The 24,751-nt window shown below is 47.3% G+C and overlaps 1 long non-coding RNA gene across 1 annotated transcript in view; it reads left to right on the top strand.

Annotated features, from left to right (window-relative positions):
• Positions 1–24,751, top strand: part of LOC309377855 — a 132,873-nt gene that overhangs the window by 25,058 nt on the left and 83,064 nt on the right. The window contains exon 2 of the long non-coding RNA XR_014171732.1: positions 18,243–18,684. This is a non-coding gene — a long non-coding RNA (uncharacterized lncRNA). The remainder of the gene's footprint in view (positions 1–18,242; positions 18,685–24,751) is intronic.

The raw sequence follows: 24,751 nt of genomic DNA, 5'->3' as shown, positions 1-24,751 counted from the left end.
TGAGTGAGAGATGGCTCATATCTCTCTCTCTCTCTATTTTTCTATTTATTGAATTTTTTGTTGTTTTCATTGAATCCTGGTCTTGCGAAAAGCCAGAATGTTGTTGTTGCTAATTTGTTGCTCACTTTTGCTTCCTGCTCCATCCGCCCCCTGGCATGCGGCCCTCGGAAGGTCACCCAGAATCAAATTTGGCCCTTGAGCTAAAAACGTTTCCTCAGCAATCAGTCACCTCCCCATAGGAGAGGTGAAAAGACTGGACTGCATGGGCCAGTGTTGATGCACACGGCTGCGACTAATTTCTGGGTGCTAAACCTGATTCCCAGTGAGAATTGCTTATCTAAGCTCTCCCTCTGTCAGTGTTTATTTCATAATTTGTTTTATAAAAGATATATACTGCTTGATTGTAGAAAGAAAACCCTCAGAATGGTTTGCAAGGTAGATGGAACGATAACATAGCTCAGTTGGTAGAGCACGAAACTCTTAATCTCAGGGTTGTGGATTTGAGTCCCACGTTGCCAATAGATTCCTACATTACAGAGAGTTAGGCTTAAAGACCCACACGGTCTCTTCCAACTTTACAGTTCTACAAGGTGTGACCAGAAAGTTCGGTGAATGGTCACAGAAATAGGAAAGTGAGAAATATTCGAACATACAATTGGCATCAGAAACCCACAAAATGCTCACAATTGTATACAGAGATGAAGCTGTAACTCGAAAGACAGCGTATGAGTAGTTTAAGTTTTCTGCGAAGGCCGACAAACCATCAACGAGCAGAACAGTGGCAAATGTCGACAGAGTTCATGAGTTATTGACGTGGGATCGGCATTTGTCCATCCGAATGATGGCGGAAGAATTGCATATTCCGCGTGAAATCATTACAGTGGTACCTCAGGTTAAGTACTTAATTCGTTCCGGAGGTCCGTTCTTAACCTAAAACTGTTCTTAACCTGAAGCACCACTTTAGCCTATGGGGCCTCCTGCTGCCACTGCGCTGCCGTCATGCAATTTCTGTTCTCATCCTGAAGCAAAGTTCTTAACCCGAGGTACTATTTCTGGGTTAGCAGAGTCTGTAACCTGAAGCGTATGTGTCAGAGCTGCCCCTCGGTCCCAGCTCACAGAGGACCAACGCCAGGCTGTATTTATGTACAAAGGTCTTTATTGAAGTTCAGTTTCCATTTCAAATCCGCAGCGCGCAGCTCTACGTCCTAAACCCTAGACTGGCGAAGTCCCGTCTGAGTCTCCTCCCCTCTGACACCAGTTTAATATCCTAGCCCTGCTCCACCTTTTCCGCTGCTCTCTCCTTCTCTGGGTCCTTCTGCCTGTTGGTGCATTCCCCTTTCTAGACTCCTCTGACGCTGAGTCGCTTAGCTCCTCCCCCTGCCTCCGGCGAGCTTTGGGACCCGGCTCCCAGTCCTCATCCTCTGCGGTCCCGCGCTCCTGTACATTTGAACTTGCTTCTCGTGCCAATCCAGTGACCTTCCTCCTAACCGTTACACTACTCCTGTCACTGCTTCCCTTTTCCGGAATACTGGCCGGATCTGACCTCCCCTCCGTTGTCTGACTCTCCGATGGAGGCGTGGTCAGCCCTGCCTCGTCTTCTCTCCCTGGTGGGGAATCCATTGGCCCTGATACTTGGGACTTTCCCCCCTCACTATGCTCTGGTGGGGAAGCTGGTCCTGATTTCCAACTGCTGCTCTGGGAGTCCCTGCTCCCCCCTTGCTCCTGGGGCGTTCCCCTTGGGAACCCTCTACCCCTGGCCACTGGCGCCCCCTTCTGCGAATCTTCCGATTCGCTGGAGAGACTCATGGAATCCCTTGGGCCACTGTCATATTCTCCTACGCTCCCCTCAGATTCTTCCCCTTCGCTCTCCATCTCCTCTCTTCCCTGTGCCTCTCCTCCTGAGCCCCTGACATCCATCCCCCCCTCGAAGCCCCCCTTCCCCCCTCCCCCTCTTCTGGTGTGGGTTCTGGGTGCTCCAGTGTCGTGGGGGTGAGTGCCAGATACAGTTCATCCCCCGTGGTGTGTAGCCAGCCGGCTAGATCCGTCCCGTCCTCAATGCTCTCGTCGACGTCGATCTCCTCCGTTTCCATCTCTCTGCAGGTGTGTTCGAAACCCGGATCCTCCCCCAACACGTCCAAGACCCCCTCTCTCTCTGTCGTCTGGGGTGACGCTGCGTGCAAGGGTCCGCTTGGTAGTTCTCTGCGCCCCCTTCTGCGAATCTTCCGATTCGCTGGAGAGACTCATGGAATCCCCTGGGCCACTGTCATATTCTCCTACGCTCCCCTCAGATTCTTCCCCTTCGCTCTCCATCTCCTCTCTTCCCTGTGCCTCTCCTCCTGAGCCCCTGACAGTATGTAACCTGAGGTACGACTGTACTCAGGTTACTGAGTTGTCCCACCCTCCATATTCTTCCGATCTGTCCGCACTGGATTTCTTTCTTTTTCCAAAACTGAAATCTGCACTGAAAGGGCACAGATTTTCCAACATTTCACATGTCCAAGCTGCTATGACAAAGGAACGAAAAGAGGACTTCTCCAGAAGTTTCCAACAGTTCTATGAACGTTGTCAACGGTGCATTGTGTCAGAGGGGGCTACCTTGAAGGCCTGTATATTCAAATATATCACGCTGTCCTATTTCTGTGATCATTCACCAAACATTCCAGTCACACCTTGTATTATCAGTAAGAAAACCTAACTACAATAATTTAAGACTTTCGAAAAGTTACAATAGCAACAGACTAATGGATTGAAAAGGGATGCGGGTGGCGCTGTGGGTTAAACCACAGAGCCTAGGGCTTGCCGATCAGAAGGTCAGCGGTTTGAATCCCTGTGATGGGGTGAGCTCCCATTGCTCGGTCCCTGCTCCTGCCAACCTAGCAGTTCGAAAGCAAGTCAAAGTGCAAGTAGATAAATAGATACCACTCCGGCGGGAAGGTAAACGGTGTTTCCGTGCGCTGCTCCGGTTCGCCAGAAGCGGCTTAGTGATGCTGGCCACATGACCCAGAAGCTGTACGCCGGCTCCCTCGGCCAATAAAGTGAGATGAGTGCCGCAACCCCAGAGTCAGCCACGACTGAACCTAATGGTCAGGGGTCCCTTTACCTTTAATGGATTGAAACTTGTATCATTTTTCAGAGCAACTGGGCAAGCTTTTCTAACCAGAAATGTTTTTAGTGGGCAATGGAAAAAAACCACAGTGGTACCTCTGGTTACATACTTAATTCGTTCCGGAGGTCTGTTCTTAACCTGAAACTGTTCTTAACCTGAAGCATCACTTTAGCTAATGGGGCCTCCTGCTGCTGCCACACGATTTCTGCTCTCATCCTGAAGCAAAGTTCTTAACCCGAGGTACTATTTCTGGGTTAGCGGAGTCTGTAACCTGATGCGTATGTAACCTGAGGTACCACTGTGCATTGAAAGTTCCTTGCCTGGTGTCAATAGGCAGGGAGTTCCAAAGTTTGAGTGATGCTACACTAAACGACGGACTTTTTTACAAGTCCAAAATGGATATTGTTTGGCACCTGTGGCAGTGACAGTTCTGCCAATCGAAGCCGTTGAGTGTGTGCATCTGGGGTGTCATGGCCTGGGAATCTGATTCAGAGGCTGAACCTGAGGAATCCCAGCCCGCACAGGAGTCCCCGCCTCCAGGAACGGCTGAGCCGGGGCAGGGGCTTGAATCTGAAGGGTCCTCACCTGTGCCGGATCCTCAGGTGCAGACACCAGCTGAGTCTGCTCTGGCTCCTGAGGTGATGGAGGACCCATTGCCTGCAGGTGCTCCACTTTCAGCCCCGTCAGGGGAAGGTGAGGTTGCCTCTGGGTCCGGTAACCCTCCAGCCTCTCCTGAGCTGCAGAGGCTCGGGGCAGAGAGGCGGAGGGAACTGGTTTCTCCCAGGAGGAGTGCTTGCCTCCAGGCCAGGAGAGGCGAGTCACTTGTGCACCGGGGCCGCCCTATGCCTTGGGGCAGATAAAAGCCGGCCAGCCCAGTCCCAGGTTGCCGGAGCAACATCGTTGGTAACCTGTTCCTGCCGGCACCCTGACCTGCTCTCCTGAGTTCCTGACCACACCCGACTCCTCGCTTTGGACCTCGCTTCACCCCTGATGGACAGCCTCCTTACCCTCGAATTAGGACTGGACTTAAACCATGCCGCACGGTAACCTCCCCCAGGACCAGCACCTGGGGGATGCTGATCTTGTTGCCATGCCTGCAGAGAGAAAGACGTAGCCGCAGGACACCAGAGTTCGCAACTTGGCTGTTCCATATAAAACATCCATGTATTACCTGCCCACACAGTGTTATAGAGCGACCAGGTCTCTGCATTCCCTGTGCAGTGTTAATATGAGCACTGACCAATGTGGCGAACACAGATTTAATTGCCGCGCAAAGGTTTCCATGGTGGTACGGAAGCCGGAGGATGCTATGAAAAACGGTGTCTTAATAGCTCTTTACAAGCCTGATGTAAAGAATCGTTAACGCAGGCAGAGGCCGGCATGCAGTCGTGTACCTTGGGTCCCTGTAAGCTAAACGGACCATTTGAAATAATCTTGTCGGGGAAGAGGCTTATCTGCCTATAGAACGAAAACATCGGTGCTTTTCTCCTAGCGCCAGTCGATAATGCTGACTTAGGCACAATAGAATAAACTCCTTCGGCTTCTGTTCCACAATAGGATGGAATAAGCCACAGCTGGGAAGGGAAGGGAAGGGGTTGTGAACAAACTAGCTTGACTCACACATTGCTCTGACTCACGCGGGACAGAGCAGGACCTAATATTACATCCCCCTTCTGATTTTGCCCTGGTGTCCACACTTTGAGCAAAGACCTTTCAAAAGGGGCCAGTGGGCAATGGCGTAGCGTGGGGGTGCGGGGGGGGGGCTGCACCGGGCGCAACATCTGGGGGTTAGGGTTAGGGGGCGCAAATCCATGGGTTAGGGGGCGCAAATTACTTGCCTTGCCCCGGGTGCTGACAACCCATGCTACGCCACTGCCAGTGGGGGGACATGATGGCAGGGCACAGCCAGGAGTTGTGGCCCCATCATTTGGGCAAATCTCAGCTCCACCTGGTATGCAGGATGAGACCCTCCCTGCCCGCAGACTGTCTTGCCAGAGTGGTGCATGCTCTGGTTATCTCCTGCTTGGACTACTGCAATGCACTCTACATGCTACCTTTGAAGGTGACCTGGAAACTACAACTAATTCAGAAAGTGGCAGCTAGACTGATGACTGGGAGTGGCCGCTGGGACCATATAACACCAGTCCTGAGAGATCTGCATTGGCTCCCAGTACGTTTCTGAGCACAATTCAACATGTTGGTGCTGACCTTTAAAGCCCTAAATGGCCAAAGGTCCTGTATGCCTGAAGGAGCGTCTCCACCCCCATCATTCTGCCCGGACGCTGAGGTCCAGCGCCGAGGGCCTTCTGACGATTCCCTCCCTGCAAGAAGCCAAGTTACAGGGAACCAGACAGGGGGACTTCTTGGTGGTGGCGCCAACCCTGTGGAACGCCCTCCCTTCAGATGTGAAGGAAATAAGCAGCTATCTTATCTTTAAAAGACATCTGAAGGCAGCCCTGTTTAGGGAAGTTTTTAATATTTAATGCTGTATTGTTTTTAACACTCGATTGGAAGCCTCCCAGAGTCGCTGGGAAAACTCAGACAGATGGACGGGGTATAAATAATAAATTATTATTATTATTATTATTCACATGGAAGAAACCAGAGGCTTTTGGGAGTTATGGGACTAGAGATACCTAAACAATATAAAAATCAATTTATGTATGTGACCACGGCTGCCTGAATGTTATTTGTCCAAAGATGGAAGGAAGAAAACGTCCCGACAAAAGCGGAATGGCAACAGAAACTCTTGAACTATGCAGAAATGGCAAAGCTTACGGGAAGAATAAGAAATCTAGACGACAAAGTTTTTTAATGTAGAGTGGAAATCGTTTATTGAATGTTTACAAAAATATTGCAAGCTGATTAAGACATTAGCAGGACTGATGTAAAAAAGAGCAGTGATATTAAACAATTATTGATTATATGTGATAAACAATAAATAGGTTTAATTTGGAAATGCAGTAGAACTATTATAAATATAAGGAACCGCAAAAAGAGGAGGAGGGAGGAGTGGAAAGATGATATGTGTAATAACTTTATTTCTAAAGAGGTTTTTTTTTGCTTTTTGTTTGTTGTAAATGAAAATTAAAAATATATTTTTTAAAAAATCATATGCACATGGATAGCCTAGGAAAGGGGGTTTCTTCTTGCCTCCTGAAACTGCAAGTAGAAGGAGATATTCTGTCTGCTGCTGATGGCATAACAAGCTATTCAGACCAGGAACACAGTGCCCTGAACGCTGCAAGGCCAATTTCTTTCAGCTTGACATATACCAACGGCAAAGACTATTTAACCCCTAAAAGCCGCCTCGTTCTTTCGCAGAGACCTTCCTCCAATATTGTGCTCGCCTTTGCAAACCTCTGTTAGGCTGACGATGGAATTGCCTACAAAATTTGGCTGAACTTACTACGTGCATTTTTTCTCTTTCAGGGGAAAAGAAAGAGGAATAGTCAACGAATACCTGCACTAGTCAAGGCCTGCGAGGAAAGGTCCACCGAGGTTATCAAAACTGATGAACAATGGCATCAACTAGACATGGTTTCAGAAGGCAGGCTTGCCGCTTGGCAAGTCAGAGCAGGAGATATTCTGGAAGGCAGAGGAATGTGGCATTCAGAGGGTGGGGGCGCCACATTGCAGAGGATGGAACAATCTAGTTTTCTGTAGCACATTCCTTAGACTACAGCAATGCGCTCTATGTGGGGCTACCTTTGAAGGTGACCTGGAAACTGCAATTAATCCAGAATGTGGCAGCTAGACTGGTGACTGGGAGCGGCCGCCAGGATCACATAACACAGGTCCTGAGAGATCTGCATTGGCTCCCAGTACATTTCCGAGAACAATTCAAATTGTTGGTGCTGACCTTGAAAGCCCTAAACGGCCTCGGTCCAGTATACCCGAAGGATCATCTCCACCCCCATCGTTCAGCCCGGACACTGAGATCCAGCACCCGAGGGCCTTCTGGCGGTTCCCTCATTGCGAGAAGTGAGGTTACAGGGAACCAGACAGAGGGCCTTCTCGGTAGTGGCACCCACCCTGTGGAACACCCTCCCTTCAGATGTGAAGGAAATAAGCAGCTATCTTATCTTTAAAAGACATCTCAAGGCAGCCCTGTTCAGGGAAGTTTTTAATATTTAATGCTGTATTGTTTTGATTGGAAGCTACCCAGAGTGGCTGGGGAAACTTAGCCAGATGGGCGGGGTATAAATAATAAATAATAATAATAATAATAATAATAATAATAATAATAATAATAATAATTAGAAAGAGCCGATTCCAAGGCGATTTGCTTTGCTGGTGCAGCTACAGCACCCAGTGTGAATGGATTATCAGCAGCAGCAAAAATAAAATAAAAAGTGAATAGAATCCTAGGCTGCATCAATGGAAGTTTAACGCCCACATCAAAGGAAGGAATAGAGCCTCTCTGTTCTGCCTTGGTCCAATCCTGCCAGGAATCCTGTAGATTTGATACAAGTTTTGATAGTCAGCGCCCCCTGCTGCCACCTTCTTGCCTCTTAATGCCCCCTAGGTAATCCCACCACACCCCAGGGAGAGTTGCCACCGACATCAGGAACTGCTGGTATAGACAATGTTACGTATAATTGTTTAATTGTACACTGAATTGGAAAATAGCTCCCTATATGTTCTGTATATGTATTGCTAAAAGGAACATTGGGGAAATTCCACTGAGGCTACGTAGGAGCAGCAGAACACCTAACAGTTGCTGATTAATGAGTAATGTATGGTGGAAATCTGATGGGAGGGCGTTCCACAGGGCAGGCGCCACCACCGAGAAGGCCCTTTGCCTGGTTCCCTGTAACTTGGCTTCTCACAGGGAGGGAACTGCCAGAAGGCCCTTGGAGCTGGACCTCAGTGTCTGGGCTGAACAATGCGGGTGGAGACGCTCCTTCAGGTATACTGGACTGAGGCCGTTTTGGGGCTTTAAAGGTCAGCACCAACACTTTGAATTGTGCTCAGAAACATACTGGGAGCCTATGTAGATCTTTCAAGACCGGTGTTATATGGTCCCGGCGGCCGCTCCCAGACTCCAGTCTAGCTGCCACATTCTGGATTAGTTGTAGTAGTAGCTAAATGATGGTTTGGATGGGTTAAGAAGGGAGTTATGAGTAACCATCTATATATATATAAATCTTAGGTATCAGGTTCAGTGTGTGTGTTGGTAACAACTATTTGCTAAAGAGCTGTTTAGTAAAATATGTTTGTGTTATGTAACGGCTCATTATCAAGGTAACAACATTCATACATATAGGATTCAGGCTTGCTGTATCTATAGCAACTGGCTATTTCGGGGGGGGGGGGAACAGTCTTGTGGGTGGCTAATTATCATCAAAGTAGTTTGTGCACCCCCAAAATCTATTAAAACGAGATGAGTCACACAAATTTGCAAGCCAGGTGACCCTCTTTCTGAGACGTATTGCTGACTACTGCACTTTGGCATCAAACAAAGAGAATGGATCTTTGTTATGGGACTAGGTCTGTTTCAAGTGAGCGCTACAAAAAAATGTTGCAGCGTATTGCCAACACACCCACCCACCCCAAAACAGGACAGTTCTTGTTTAAATATTCCATCCTCCAGGATAATACAAGCAAGCCTCCCCGACCTGTCGTCCTCCAGGTAGCCGTGATGGTTGGGGCTGATGAGAATTATAGTCCAAAACATATGGAGGGCGCCAGGTTGAAGAATGCTGAATTATATAAGACCAAGATCATGAAGGACCTGGAAACCAAGCCTTATAAGGAACAGCTGGGGGAGCTGTGTGGGTTTAACTTGAAAAGGAGGAGACTGAAAGGAGATATGATAGCCATCTTCAAATATGTTAAGGGCTGTCACATAGCAGATGAAGCAGGCTTGTTTTTCCTGCTCCAGAGAGTAGGACTCAAACCCAAGACTTCAAGCTACAAGAAAGGAGATTGCGACTAAACATCAGGAAGAAATTTCTGCTGGCAAGAGTTATTTGACAGTGGAACTGATTCCCTAAGAAGGTGATGGACTCTTCCCTCATTGGAGGTTTTTCAGCAGAGGTTGGGTGGCCATCTGTCATCGATGCTTCAGCTGAGATTCCTGCATTGCAGGGGGTTGGACTAGATGACACTCAGTGTCCCTTCCAACCCTACAAGCCCTTTGTAGCTTAGGGCCCTCATATTTACGGGACCGCCTCTCCTGGTCTGCCCCATGGATGACCTTAAGGTCCATGAATAATCATAGTTTAGAGGTCCCGGGCCCTAAGGAAGTCAGACTATCCTCCACCAGGGCCAGGGCCTTTTCGGTGATGGCTCCAACCTGGTGGAATGCTCTGTCCCATGAGACTAGGGCCCTTCAGGATTTACCTTCCCTCCGCTTAGCCTGTAAGACAGAGCTATTCCGCCTGGCTTTCAACTTGAACTTAGCCTGATCTTTTATTCCCCTTCCTTCCCTCTCCCTCCCCTTTTAATGAAGATTACCCGCTCTGGGATCCCACAGCTAATTCTCCCCTGGTCTCCTCGCTGGCCCAAATAGGAGTAAGTTAGCCAGCTAGCTCTGGTGATCATCTAATGTTTATTGGATGGATTTCCCCCCTAAATTGATTTTTGAATTCTGAATTTATTGTTATTCACGTTTTAGACTGTATTTTATGCTGTTTTTTGTTGCATCAATTAAGTGTTTTAAATTTGTTGTTAGCCGCCCTGAGCCCGGTTTTCTGAACCAGGGAGGGTGGGGTATAAATAAAAAAATATTATTATTATTATTATTATTACTACTACTTCTTGTTGTTTGTTGTTGTTTAGTCGTTTAGTCGTGTCCGACTCTTCGTGACCCCATGGACCAGAGCACGCCAGGCACTTCTGTCTTCCACTGCCTCCCGCAGTTTGGTCAAACTCATGTTTGTAGCCTCGAAGACACTATCCAACCATCTCGTCCTCTGTCGTCCCCTTCTCCTTGTGCCCTCCATCTTACCCAACATCAGGGTCTTTTCCAGGGAGTGTTCTCTTCTCATGAGGTGGCCAAAGTATTGGAGCCTCAGCTTCAGGATCTGTCCTTCCAGTGACCACTCAGGGCTGATTTCCTTCAGAATGGATCGGTTGGATCTTCTTGCAGTCCATGGGACTCTCAAGAGTCTCCTCCAGCACCAGAATTCAAAAGCATCAATTCTTCAGCGATCTGCCTTCTTTATGGTCCAGCTCTCACTTCCATACCTCACTACTGGGAAAACCATGGCTTTAACTATACAATTCTATGGTTCTGCGATGATGAATTGAGACGGGAGCATGCTTTGTAGCTTCAACATGCTGCCTGTTGCCCTGGGTTTTCCGCGCATAAGAAGGTGTCAGTCCAAGCATTTGCCTCTCCCCAGGTAATGCGTCCCGATGTGCTCCGCAATGGGGCTGCCACATCCCTCCTGCATATCAGTTCAAGACGCTGCCGTGCGGAGTCCTTGCAAGCGATCTGTCAACATCTCTGGGGTCAAATGAAGCCACTGACCTTTTCCCTGCGTTTTCTGCAGACGTTGACTTCTGCCTGGCCCTCGCCTCTGAGCTGCGGGTGCTGCAGGAGACCCAACCCGCTTTGCCTCAATGTCCTGCAGGTGCCACAACCCATTAAGCTCTGCCGCCCCGGTGGCCGCCCTGACACATTAGTCATGCCGCGCAGGGGGCCTGCCTGCGGTGGCTGAAGGGAACTGGGCATGAGGAAGCTGCTCGCAGGAAGTGGAGTGTGAATGGCAGGCGCAACCTGGGCAGGAGAACAAACATCCCTTTCGAGGATGGAGATTATGCACTGCCAGAAGAGATTTCGCTCCTGCCTGTTGCCTTCGCCTTGCAAAGGTTGCGCAAAATTCAGGGGGCTACATCGCCAAGCAGGGAGATGTCAGGCAGGGAGAGATAGAATCATAGAATTATAGAATGGTGGAGTTGGGACCCCGAGGGTTGTCTAGTCGGACCCCCTCCAAAAAACCAAAGTGCTGCACCAGATAGATTTGTAAACATCATTCAGCTCCTTCATGATAATATGACAGCAACTATCACAGATAACAGTGGCTCTCAAAGTGAACCATTCACAGTGGGAACAGGTGTTAAACAGGGTTGTGTTATTGCCCCAACTCTATTCATTATTTTCCTGGCCATGATCCTACAATTTGTCAAAGGGAAACTCCCCACCGGAGTAGAAATCATATATCGAACAGATAGAAAGCTCTTCAATCTGAGCAGGCTGAAAGCAAAGAGTAAGGTTACCGTAACTTCCGTCATAGAGCTTCAGTATGCTGATGACAACGTAGTGTGTGCACGCTCAGAGGATGACCTCCAAACCATCCTAAATATCTTTGCAGAAGCTTACGAAAAGCTTGGCCTATCACTCAACATCCAAAAAACAAAAGTGCTGCACCAGCAAGTACGAAATAACCCCTCTGCAGCGCAACAAATTCAACTCAATGGTGTAATGTTGGAAAATGTTGATCACTTCTCCTACTTAGGCAGTTATCTTTCTACAAGGGCCAACATTGATGATGAAATCCAGCATCACCTGAGCTCTGTGAGTGCAGCTTTCTCCCGAATGAGGTGCAGAGTGTTTGAGGACCAAGACATTCGCAGGGAAACCAAAATGCTTGTTTACAAAGCTATTGTACTACCAACCATACTATATGCTTATGAAACGTGGACCACTTATAAACGCCATCTCCAACTCCCCAAAAGATTCAATCAACAGTGTCTCTGAAAAATTTCACGCATCACTTTGGAAAACAGGCAAACTAATGCCAGTGTACTGGAAGAAGCAAATATCACCAGTGTCAAAGCGATGATTCTTCAAAATCAACGTCGTTGGACTGGCCATGTTGTATAGGTGCCTGATTACCGTCTTCCAAAGCAACTACTCTATTCCAAACTTAAAAATGGAAAGCATGATGCTGGTAATCAACAAAAGAGGATAAAGACTCTCTTAAGGCAAACCTTTAAAAATGTAGTATGAACACTAACAAATGGGAAACACTGGCCTGCGAGCGCTCCAGTTGGAGAACAGCCTTTACCAAAGGTGACATGGACTTTGAAGACAATCAAACTCAGAACGCAAGGGAGAAATGTGCTAAGAGGAAGCACGCTTGGCAAACCCTCATTGTGATCAACTCCTGCCCGGAAACCTATGTCCCCAATGTGGAAGGATGTGTGGATCCAGAATTGGCCCCCACGGTCACTTATGGACTCACTGTTAATACTGTGTCCATGGAATACAATTTTCCTTGGCTGCAAGTGATTGCCAAAGAAGAGAAGAATAAGTATAAGACTGCAGGGATCTCAGGTGCCTGGAGATGTTGAAAGCCTTTCCCTGTTGGAGTATGGGGACTATGGTTCCAGCTGAAAAGGTAATAAAGTCCTGCCTCTCTCACACAGACACATAAAATTGTAGAATTGTAGAGTTGGAATGTATTTGTCTAATCCTCTTTTAAAGCCATCCAAGTTGGTGGCTGTGGCATTTGCCCTCCTATGTGTGAGACATCATACTGGGTTCATAGAGGGAAAGGGTTAATTAATTGTAAAATGACTAACCAATGGGAACCCAGGGGGCAGACATAACTGTGTATAAGGTTTAAGCACAGAGGTTTTTTAGGGAGTTAGAGTTGTTGAGAAGACAGTCTGGGGTTGGAAGAGACAGAGAAGAGAAGTCTGTGGGTTGGGCTAGTCTGGTGTGAGAGAGGGAGATAATTTGTTAAGAGGAGTCAGTCAAACAGTTGAGATAATCAGTCAGAAGGTATTAGGAAGGTATAGGCTGGTAAGTGCTCACTGGAAGGACAGATCCTGAAGCTGAGGCTCCAATACTTTGGCCACCTCATGAGAAGAGAAGACTCCCTGAAAAATACCCTGATGTTGGGAAAGATGGAGGGCACAAGGAGAAGGGGACAACAGAGGACGAGATGGTTGGACGGTGCTCTCAAAGGTACCAGCATGAGTTTGACCAAACTGCGGGAGGCAGTGGAAGACAGGAGTACCTGGATGCTCTGGTCTAGGGGGTCACGAAAAGTCAGACACGACTAAACGACTAAACAACAACAACAACAACAGGCCGGTAAAGAAACTAAAGTTAAGATACTGACAGGAATATTATCTGAGAAACCATAAACTTGTTAATGTTTGTTCACTTTTAACAACTGACTGGACTCAGTGTTGTACCAGAGAGTAACGGGTTGGTGGCAGCGGGGAAGCAAGCACAGTGGTGGCACGGGGATCAATAGACCGTTAAACGTCCGGGGACCCTGTGTGATCGCCACAGTGGCCATCACTGCCTTCTTTTGGGGGGTATTCCATTGTTTACCATCTGCATGAAGGAGTACAATATTCTTGTGAGATCTGCAGGGCGGACAGCGGCCAATGAGCACATTTAAGCTAACCGGGCATGCCAGTGTGTGGTCCTGACTCAGATCAGCCCTGCCTGGCTCCGAGAGAGGCTCCCGTGATCAACTAGGGCGCTGCCAAAAGGTTGATAGGCGATAATTTCAGGCATCAGATGTGCCACAGCGATTTGGATCTGCCTTGTGAAAATCGCATCCCTGCTCTTGCCGATAAGAATCCCAGACATGGGATGCCCGCTGTTTGGGAAGGTGGAGAATATATGTGGGAATAAAGAGATAGATTTCCAAATTCCTAAGCCAGCTCGGCGGGAGGTGCCTGCTGCAGGATTTCTAAGGGCTGCAGAGAAAGCAAAGGCGTCAATCATCTAATCAGCCTTACAAAGCAGGGGGACGTGAAAGAGAACAGCATTGCTGCTTTTTGCAGCCGTTCTGGAATACGACTTAAATGAATGCAAATATTAGAGCATTGTGCTCAGCCGGCTGTTGCCTTGGCACAGGGCTGGCCAGAAGTGAAACTTCTTCATACAATGGCGTTGCATAATGAATTTCTGGAATCGTGAGTCGGTGCCTGTGCTATGAGCCTGGGGGACAAATACAGCCTTCCAGGTCTCTCTGTCAAGACAGACAAAAGAAAGTCCTTCTTCATTCAGTGCACAGTAAGGCTATGGAACTCCCTCCAAACCTGGATGGCTTTAAAAAACAAATTCCTGGAGGAGAAGTCTGTGGCATTTTTCCATCTCCGCCATATTAAGCAGTTGGTCCCTTACCTTTCTCGCCCTGATCTGGCCACAGGGATCCATGCGACGGTCACCTCCAAGGCTTGATTATTGTAACTTGCTCTACACGGGGCTGCCCTTGAAGCTGACCCAGAAACTCCAGCGGGTGCAGAATGCCGCAGCAAGACTCCTTACGGGGTCCTTGCAGCAGGATCTCATTCATCCAGTGCTTTACCAGCTGCACTGGCTCCTGGTGGAGTCCAGGGTCAGGTTTAAGGTGCTGGTTTTGACCTTTAAAGCCCTATGCAGCCTAGGACCCTTGTACCTATGGGACTGCCTCTCCTGGTATGCCCCATGGAGGACCTTAAGGTCCACAAATGACAACATTTTGGAAGTCGCAAGGTGGTTAGATTGGACTCAGCTAGGGCCAGGGCCTTTTCAGTACTGGCCCCGACTTGGTGGAACGCTCTGTCAAAAGAGACTAGGGCCCTGCGGGACTTGACATCTTTCCGCAGGGCCTGCAAGACAGAGCTGTTCCACCTGGCCTTTGGTTTGGACTCAGTCTGACCCTTATATTTCCCTCCCCTTATGGTCTTGATTTATCGGCTACTTTAAAATGAGGCTGAATTTTAAAATTGCACCTTAACCTGTATTTTAAATTGGTTTTCCCCACCCCTCTCTTTTCCCCCTATTATGTTTTTATTGTAATTTTTTATTGGAGTTAGCTGCTCTGGCCATGGAGGGCGGGGTATAAATAAAATTTATTATTATTATTATTATTATTATTATTATTATTATTATTATTAAAGGCTAGTAGTCCGGATGGCTACGCTCTGCCTCCATGTTTGGAGACAGCAACACCAGCTGCTGGAAACCACAGCAAAGGAGAGGGATGTTGTTCTCGGGTTCTGCTTGTGAGCTACCAGTGGGACATCTGGTTGGCCACTGTAAGACTAGGATAATGGACAAGATAGGCCATTATCTTGATCCACCAGGTTCTTCCTACAAAGGATGCAACTTCTCTCTATTGTTTCAGACAGGAGACATTCCCAGCCCTGCCTGGAGATGTCTAAGCTTGAAGCTAAGACCTTCTGCCTTCAAAGCAGATGTTCTGCCACCGAGCTATGGACCTTCAGACCTGCTGGTTCGGGTGGTCATGTGCCCCATTTCACATAGAATGGTCCTCCACTTGGAGGTCCCAGGATCCTTGCAGATCCACAAGAAAAGGAGTCCTCTGTTTGAAGCAGTGGCATAGCATGGGAGGGCCATAGGGCCATAGGGGTGGTCACCCTGGGCGCTAAATTGTTAGGGACACAAAAATTCAACACCCGGTGCCTCCTAAACCACTGAGCCTCTTGGGCTTGCCAATCAGAAGGTCGGTGGTTTGAATCCCCACGACGCGGTGAGCTCCCGTTGCTCTGTCCCAGCTCCTGCCAACCTAGCAGTTCAAAAGCATTCCAGTAGATAAATAGGTACCACTGTGGCGGGAAGATAAACGGCATTTCCGTGCGCTCTGGTTTCCATCACGGAGTTCTGTTGCACCAGAACTGGCCACATGCTGGCCACATGACAAGGAAAGCTGTCTGTGGACAAACGCCGGCTCCCTTGGCCTGAAAGCGAGATGAGCGCTGCACCCCCATAGTCACCTTTGACTGGACTTAAACGTCCAGGGGTCCTTTTACAGCCATGTGCTTCCATCGCTGGGCTCCATTGGAAACGGCCTCTCCATGCAAACCAGGAAGTGACCTCTCCAGACAATGAAACATCTCTTTTTTTCTTATCTCTGTGGCTGCGATCCCCTGGGTGACATGGACACTGTTAGGCAGTTGAATGCGTATGTTTACTCCTCCAGCTATGTCACTGGTTTGAAGGACCATTTATTAAAGAGAATAAACCCTGAGAAGGGAGCGCTCACCTGGCAAGCTTTAGGACATAGGTAGCAGATGGATGAAGCCCCTGGCTCACCTGCTCAATGTCTCCCCTCCTCCAACAGGGTTCTAGGTATTGTATTTCCTTTTAATTTTTTGCAGGTACTCCTAAATTTTCATCTCTGCATAAACATTAGCAAACTTAATATTAATCTTTGTCTTTGTCCCTTTTTTGTGATGCATTTCTATTGGGGAGGGGAGTGTATTATCAGATAATATCTCTCGCCACACCCCAAACCCCAAGGCCACAGCCTCTCCCCCAAAAGCAAATCTGAAAATGCAGTCAGCTGCATAAAGAATTATTTGCTACAAAACTGGAGAAATAATTGCCCGTCTTCCAAGAAGGATTTCTGTGGCGCTATGGACTAAACTTATTTTAATTTTTTTTTTAACTTAATTGAATTGCAGTAACAAAAACCAAACAATTGAGCTTTAGACTAAACTTGTTGTACCCTGACTGTAATCCTTTACATTGCCTACCTGGGAGTAAGCTTTCTTCAACTCAGGGATGCTTGCCTCTGACAGCAAGGGATAAGCAAAGGTCGGCTAAAATCTGACTTTACACTTTTAATTAGAAATTCAAAGATTTCCAATTCAAATGCAGAAAAGTGCTTGCATTTAATTAAAAACTCCATCAAGGAGTTTTGGAAGCCTCGTTATCACCTCATTTGCTTGCCAGAATGGATTGGCCAACATTAGTCCATCAATTACATTGACACTTCAACACGAGGAATCATTGCCCCTGCTCTGAAAAAAGTCCCAGAGCCATGCTCTTCTACCACTTCAGCACCCGTAACCATGGATCTGCGGGTCAGAATACAGTGGTACCTTGGTTCTCAAACTTAATCCGTTCCGGAAGTCCGTTCCAAAACCAAAGCATTCCAAAACCAAGGCATGCTTTCCCATAGAAAGTAATGCAAAATGGATTAATCCGTTCCAGACTTTTAAAAAACAACCCCTAAAACAGCAATTGAACATGAATTTTACTATCTAACGAGACCACTGATCCATAAAATGAAAGCAATAAACAATGTACCGCAGTCACACAATCAATCAGGGAGCGGTCTCCATACCTCTGTTATCATTAGGCAGACTTACTCCTTCAGATTGCCTTCTGGCTATCTGCCAAACAGTCACAAAAGCAAAATGAAAAGAGCTGCAAAATCAAAAATACAAAATATATAGCAAAAACAGGAAGAAATCAGTGTAACACTCAAAAGGGAAGTGTGGCACTCAAAATGGAAGTATGGCACTTAAATTGGAAGCATAACACTCAAAACGGAGCGCATTTGGCTTTCGAAAAAAGTTCGCAAACCAGAACACTTATTTCCAGGTTTGCAGTGTTTGGGTTCCAAGTTGTTTGAGTACCAAGGCGTTTGAGAACCAAGGTACCACTCTACTCGGATTTTGCATGTCATGGGTGCTGCAAATGGATATTTGCAGTAATCGACTGCGTGTTTCACACCTTCATGTGGTCCTAGATGAAGCGCAGAGAGAGACAGCTTTTCCTCCCCCCGAGACTTTGGTTTTAGTGCTCCATTATCTACTGGACGGCAACTTCTGTGAGAACATAAGGATTACGTTGATTGTTCCTGGGCTAACAGCGAAATCATTTTTCCCCCAATAGTGCAGGAGATAGAACTTCAATTGAGTAACCGAAATCTACGAGTGATTGAAGCAGCTGCAATTTTGGTTAAATTAGCGACTGGAGCTGGAAGTAAGATGGAAAGGAAGCTTTATGTTTTATTTTTTAAAAAATGGAATCCTCGCGAATGTACGGCATTACCATTTTATGATTGCGTGCTGGTAAACGGCGCCATTAAAAAAAGAGTGGGGGAACCTTTCTGCCTGGGAATAGTTCCATAGGTGGCTATTTTTCTACATCGTGGGCCTCAGCAAACCCACAGTCTGGCTTCTTGGATCGGTGTGGCTATTTGCAATCCTATGCCCACCCAACAGCAGAATATTTAAAATTATTTTTTCCTTTACATATAAGATGCTATTTTTAAAAGGGAACTGTGCTGGTCCGGGGGGGGGGAGGTTACCGTGGGGCGAGGTCCAGGACCTGAGTTGAGGGTCAGCAGACAGTCCTCCTCGGGCGAAGCGGGGTCCACAGCGGGAAGCCGGGCAAGGGCAGGAACACTGGGGGAAACAGGACTGGATGCTGGCCGAAACAGCTCATCAACGACGTTGCTCCTGCAACCTGGGACCGGGCTGACTGGCCTTTATCTTCTCTGAGGCCAGGGGCGGCCCCGGCCCCCAGGAGACCCACCTCTCCTGGCCTTAAGGCGAGCATTCCTCCTGGGAGAAACCAGTTCCCTTCGCCTCTCTGCCCTAAGCCTCTGCAGTTCAGGAGAGGCTGAAGGGTTACTGGGCCCAGGGGGAGACTCACCTGTAGGCACTGAGTCCTCAACCACCTCTGGAGCCAGAGTGGATTCACCTGGTGCCTCCTCCTGAGGATCCGGCACAGGTGCAGGCACTTCAGAATCAAGGCCCTGCCCCAGTTCAGCCGGCCCTGGAGGCAGGGACTCCTGTGCAGGCTGGGATTCCTCCGGTTCAGCCTCTGAATCGGATTCCCAGGCCATCACAGGAACAAAGTGAGGAAAAGAAGAAAGAAACAAACAAAGAAATATTATTATTATTCAGACTCCCTCAGGAGGTGGATGATTCTTTGATTCTAAGCTTCTATTATTCTTCCACTCCACAGTGAATTATGATTGAGAGTGCCATGATCAATAAGCAGACTCAGTTATTCATTTAAATTTCCAGATCAACCTGCATTGGTGGCTTATGGTAGACAACAGCTAGGGACAGCAACAAAATTCAGAATGGTTGTGTGGTCCCAGATTCACATTTTGGTCTCTTCCAACTCTACAATTCTATGAATATCTCACCACCAACCTCCAGAGGCAAAATTGGGCAGGGCAAGAGATGTGGCTTTGAATGCATGCGCATAGCAGGTGGCGCTGTGGTCTAAACCACAGAGCCTATGGCTTCCTGATCGGAAGGTTGACGGTTCAAATCCCCATGATGGGGTGAACACCCATTGCTCTGTCCCAGCTTCTGCCAACCTAGCAGTTCGAAAGCACACCGGCGCAAGTAAATAAATAGGTACCACTGCGGTGGGAAGGTAAACAGCGTTTCCGTGCGCTCTGGCTTCCGTCACGGTTTCCCATTGCACCACAAGTGGTTTAGTCCTGCTGGCCACATGACCCGGAAAGCTGTCTGTGGACAAACGCTGGCTCCCTTGGCCTGAAATCGAGATGAGCACCACAACCCTATGGTCGCCTTTGACTGGACTTAACCGTCCAGGGATCCTTTACCTTTTACCTTACCATACATTGAAAGCACATTTAAAGAATTCACACCCAACCCACCAAATGATAATAATAATCCTAGGAGATGTTGTCTACCCTTAAAAGCAGGGGTCAGCAAACTTTTTCAGCAGGGGGCCAGTCCACTGTCCCTCAGACCTTGTGTGGGGCCGGACAATATTTTTTGGTAGGGAATGAACGAATTCCTATGCCCCACAAATAACCCAGAGATGCATTCTAAATGAAAGCACACATTCTACTCATGTAAAAACATTCTGATTCCCAGACCGCCCGTGGGCCAGATTCAGAAGGTGATTGGGCAGGATCCGGCCCCCGAGCCTTAGTTTGCCTACCCATGCTTTAAAGGACAGGGGAAACTCCCAAATCTACCTGGAGACTGGACCTTCTGCATGCAAACCACCTGTGCCACCACTGAGCTACACAAGAAGGGGCACATTCTGCAAACAAGCCCTCCTGCTCTCTAGAATAGGACGCAGAGACCCATCCCACACCTGTAGTTCCCAGTCTATCGGGCATTTTGGCCACGCAGCTGGCAATCTAAGATGATGCCAATAAAAACCACGGAGGGACACTTGTTTTATTGCCGTTTACAAGGCTTCCCTCATGCGTGATAAACATCCGTCTTCGGCTATCGCCGCTCTGCCTCTGATCTTCCTAATGAACGAAGAATCACTTGATACACTGAAAGGGCAAATGTATCACCACCCAGGAAATTAGCTTATCTTTCCCGGCTGGGAAGCCATGCACCGCGCGATCAGAGGAAGGAGGTGATGTGTGGAGAATCAGACAAGGGTCGTATTGATCCTTTGCGCACGCGCTCTCTCTCTCTCTCTCTCTCTCTCTCTCTCTCTCTCTCTCCCCCACCTGCAAGTTCCTCATCTCCTAGTGAAAACAGGAGATTAAAAAAAAAGGCCCACATGGAACTTTACACACACGCAAACCGTTTTTGCAAACTTTCCCGTCGTTTTGGGGAAAACGGAAGAGATGCAGCTGGTGACATAACAATAATAATAAGAATAATAAGAATAAGAATAATAATGAATTTAATAATAATAATGCCGTCCTGTGGTTTGCAGCAACTGGTTTTTTTTTAATTTATTGAAGATTTTATTAGACAAACAGATTCTTAAAATACATGCAATACCAAGAAAATAACATTCACTATGTTATAAAGATTATAAATATAAAAAGAAAAGAACGGAAAAGAACAGAAGAAGGAAAAAACAAAGCGAAAGAAGAAGAATGAAAGTGTGAATAAAGGCAATGATAATAATAATAATAGTAATTATTATTATTATTATTTATACCCCGCCCATCTGGCTGGGTTTCCACAGCCACTCTGGGCGGCTTTCAACAAAATATTAAAATACAATACTCTATTAAACGTTAAAAGCTTCCCTAAACACACATATAAGGAAGGACAAAGTGGCAGCTCGGAGCATGATGGAGGAGGAAGGAAGGCAGAGAAAATTGTGCCCGATGTTGTGGGTTTGGGAAGTCAGCCTGGATGATGCTCTGAGTGTCTCCCAGTTCTTGGGCTCCTGTATTTTATTTTATTTTCTATTGCTGAACTAGTCAGACAAGCATTGCAGGGAGCTGAACTAGATGACACTTAGGGGTCCGTTCAACTCCGCAATTCTATAAATCCTCTTTTCTGAAAAGCGCCTTTGTGCTGGTTTGCACACCTTGTTGGTTAGTTGTCTGTAAGTGTAATTCTGGTTGTCAGCAAAAGAGGCTTAAAGACTCTCTCAAGGCAAGTCTTTAAAAATGTAATATAAACACCGACAACTGGGAAACACTGGCCTGCGAGCGCTCCAGTTGGAGAACAGCCTTTACCAATGGTGTCATGGGCTTTGAAGACACTCGAACTCAGGACGCAAGGGAGAAACATGCTAAGAGGAAGGCACGATTGGCAAACCCTCACCAGGATCAACTCCCGCCCGGAAACCTATGTCCCCACTGTGGAAGGACGTTAGGATCCAGAATTGGCCTCCACAGTCACTTACAGACTCACTTTTAAAACTGTGTTTATGGAAGACAATCTTACAAGTGATTGCCAAAGAAGAAGAAAAAAGAAGAAGGCATTATTGTAGAAATTTTGCTCTTTAATGATCCTGTGTTCTGTATTATTCCATAGTTCTTTCTTGGGGTGACTCCCCAGTGAAGAAAGGTTGCAGCACTGGGGGGGGTTTAGTGCAGAAAAGGGGCAACGATAAAAGTTTTTAAAATGGCACTGGAGGAAGTGGTCAGAGAAAAGTTTTTCTCCCTCTCAAATAGCACTGGAACTCGTGAGCATCCCATGAAGCTGAATGTTGGAAGATTCAGGACAGATGGACTTCTTCATGCAGTGCACAGTTAAACTATGGAACTCCTTGCCACAGGAGGAAGTGATGGCCACCAAGCTGGATGGCTTTAGAAGAGAATCAGAAAAATGCATGGAGGAGAGGGCTATTGGTGGCTACTGGACCTGTCAACTCTCCCAGTGGGACATCCTGGAATTACAGAAGCCATCCAGGTTTCTGATGGGCTCCTGCGATGTCCTGTTTTGACTCCAGCAAGAGTGCAGCCTCTGGCTACCGTAAGAGCAGCAGCCTTACTCTCATGTAAGCGCTGTGGAACTGGGCCCATAACCCTTTATTGGGATGCGTCCGAGGGGGCAATACGCAGGGCCCCCCCAGCTGGCTCCAGCCCACCGGCCGGCAGCCGGGCGAACTCCCTTGGCTCAGCATGAAGCAGCGACCCAGAACTTCAGAAACCGTTAGAAGCTGGGCACACAAGCCAGCAGAGATAAGAACTCTTTGCAACAGAAGGGCAGAGAGAGGCATATGTAAAGCGTATTTACAGGCATTTTATTCAGCATCAGCACAAAGGAAAAACATGTCGGCTCCCCTTCGTGTCCAAGCAAAAAGTATAAGCAAAAGCTATATACACCAAAAGTTCCCAGCAGGCTGTGCTGGAAGTAAACAGGCATGTGACACACAACTACTTCACATGCCTGTTCTTAAGGTGGAACGGAACATCAATATCCTAACACACATCCCTGAAAGATGCACATCCCGATTTTTTCTGCAGCATGTTGGAATGTTTGATCTACTAGCTATAATGGAGGTGCTCTGTCTCTACAACTGGAAGCAGCAATGAATCTGAATATCAGTTGCTGGAAACCACAAGATGGGAGAGGTGGTCTTGTGTTTGAATCCTGCTTGCGGGTTTCCCACAGACATCTGTCTGGCCACTGTGAGAACAGATGGGACATGGAATATATGGAACTTGCCTAACTGACCGGGAGACTCCGAGACCAGAGAGAAGGGACGGTGGAAGAAGATTGGAAAAAGTTTAAAGAATATCTGAAAAAAATATTTTAATATTTAAATCTTAGAATAGCTTTGGAAGTGGATATAGACTGTAGGGATAGGAGTAGAAGATGGTTATTTTAAAATAGTATTATTTGTAAGTGATAAAATGTGAAGATTTTTATCGTAAAAGTAAGCATGATAAAAAAAATGGTTAAAAATTATGATATATGTAAACTGCTAAAGATGAGGTAAAATGAAAATCAGATAGGGGAGACTTGGGGAAGCCCACCTAACAATGTTTAGAAAAAACAAGGACAATTGTTTGTATTGTTTTTTTTCTGTTTGTGTTGTTTAGTTGTGTTATAAAATGAATAAAAAAATTGGTGGGTGGGGGGAGATCACATTGGGACATTCCTATGATCTTACATTTTTGTCAACTCTTTTATGCATACTGTACATACTATAAGAATAAGTTTTTTAAAAAATCCCTGGGAGGCCCAGATTTTGCAGGAAAGCCAGGAACCCCTGCAGGGCAGGATATGGGGGGATCAGGAAGGTGCCCCCCAACAGAAGAGCCAGTTGGGGAAGCTGGCTGGTACCAGTGACCCCCAAGAACTTGTGGGATGTAAACACAGGAGCAGTCAATGACAACATTCCTAGAGTGTACATGTTAAGACATGGGGAGGGATGTCTGTCTAGCAAGCAGGTAAACTTCCTGGAGACGGACTTCCTCCGCATGTGACCAGAGGTGGGTGTGGCCTCACCTGTGCAGGTAAATGATAAAAGCACAGGGCAGGCAGCCATCTCTCTCTCTCATCTTCATCTTCTGAAGGAGCAACATCCCCTTTGGCTCTCAGCCAGGAGAGGACTAAGGGACTATCTTCCATAAAATAGATTCTGAGTGTATTTTACCTTTTTAAGTCTGTCTGCCTTCTGGGATCATATTGTGAATAGAACGTGAGTAAACTCTTTTATACTTTTATAAAGACTGTGTCGTGTCTTGTATTTTAAGAGGGAACAAAAGAGGAAATTACCAGAGTAATTATTATAGAGGTTCTAGCGAACCTGTGCAGACGTTACCGTTGCGAACTAAAAGGGGAATGTCATAAACTCTGCTGATATTTTGGGAACGTGTTAGCACAAGTTGGATAAGGATATAATTAGTCAATATATCCCCTCCTGCAGCCCAGGACATTCCCACAGAACTTCCCAAGCAGAAGAGAAACCTCTGTGGCTCTTGATGGCTCACTGATCCATACATTGATCGCCTGCCGTGAACCAACCAAATGTCACAGCTTAGATGCAAACATCTCTCATTCATCTTTCTGTGTCATAAAGCAGCTCTTCCCTGATTATGGTGATTTATGGCGTGCGTGGAGGCATGAAGCAATTGCTGCTCATTAAGATCGTCTTCCTTTGCTTTGGCCCACATCCTTTCAAAAGCACAGAGAGGCACTCGGTCCGTTGCTCACCATCAACAGATCTGTGTAGCTGTTCTATGACTCGGCTAAGGAGAACCCACCTCGCCCCCAAAGAACCCTGGAACAGAACATCTGAGCTTCCAGGTGGATGTGCCCTTCTGGAAAGGTCCAGGAGACCTCCCGAACGGCACTCCCGATCATACCGGCAGATGCTTGCTTCCGACTAAGCCTAGGATGGAAGTGAGAGCTGGACCATAAAGAAGGCTGATCACCGAAGAATTGATGCTTTTGAATTATGGTGCTGGAGGAGACTCTGGAGAGTCCCATGGACTGCAAGAAGATCAAACCGTTCCATTCTGAAGGAAATCAGCCCTGAGTGCTCACTGGAAGGACAGATCATGAAGCTGAGGCTCCAATACTTTGGCTACCTCATGAGAAGAGAAGACTCCCTGGAAAAGACCCTGATGTTGGGAAAGATGGAGGGCACAAGGAGAAGGGGACGACAGAGGACAAGATGGTGGGACAGTGTTCTCAAAGCTACCAGCATGAGTTTGACCAAACTGCAGGAGGCAGTGGAAGACAGGAGTGCCTGGCGTGCTCTGGTCCAGGGGG

The sequence above is a fragment of the Podarcis melisellensis genome (genome assembly GCF_964234715.1).
Source record: "Podarcis melisellensis genome assembly, chromosome: 9".
In the NCBI taxonomy this organism is placed as follows: Eukaryota; Metazoa; Chordata; class Lepidosauria; order Squamata; family Lacertidae; genus Podarcis; species Podarcis melisellensis.
The sequence above is the reverse complement of the archived record's forward strand: the minus strand, read 5'-3'. Positions and strand labels throughout refer to the sequence as shown.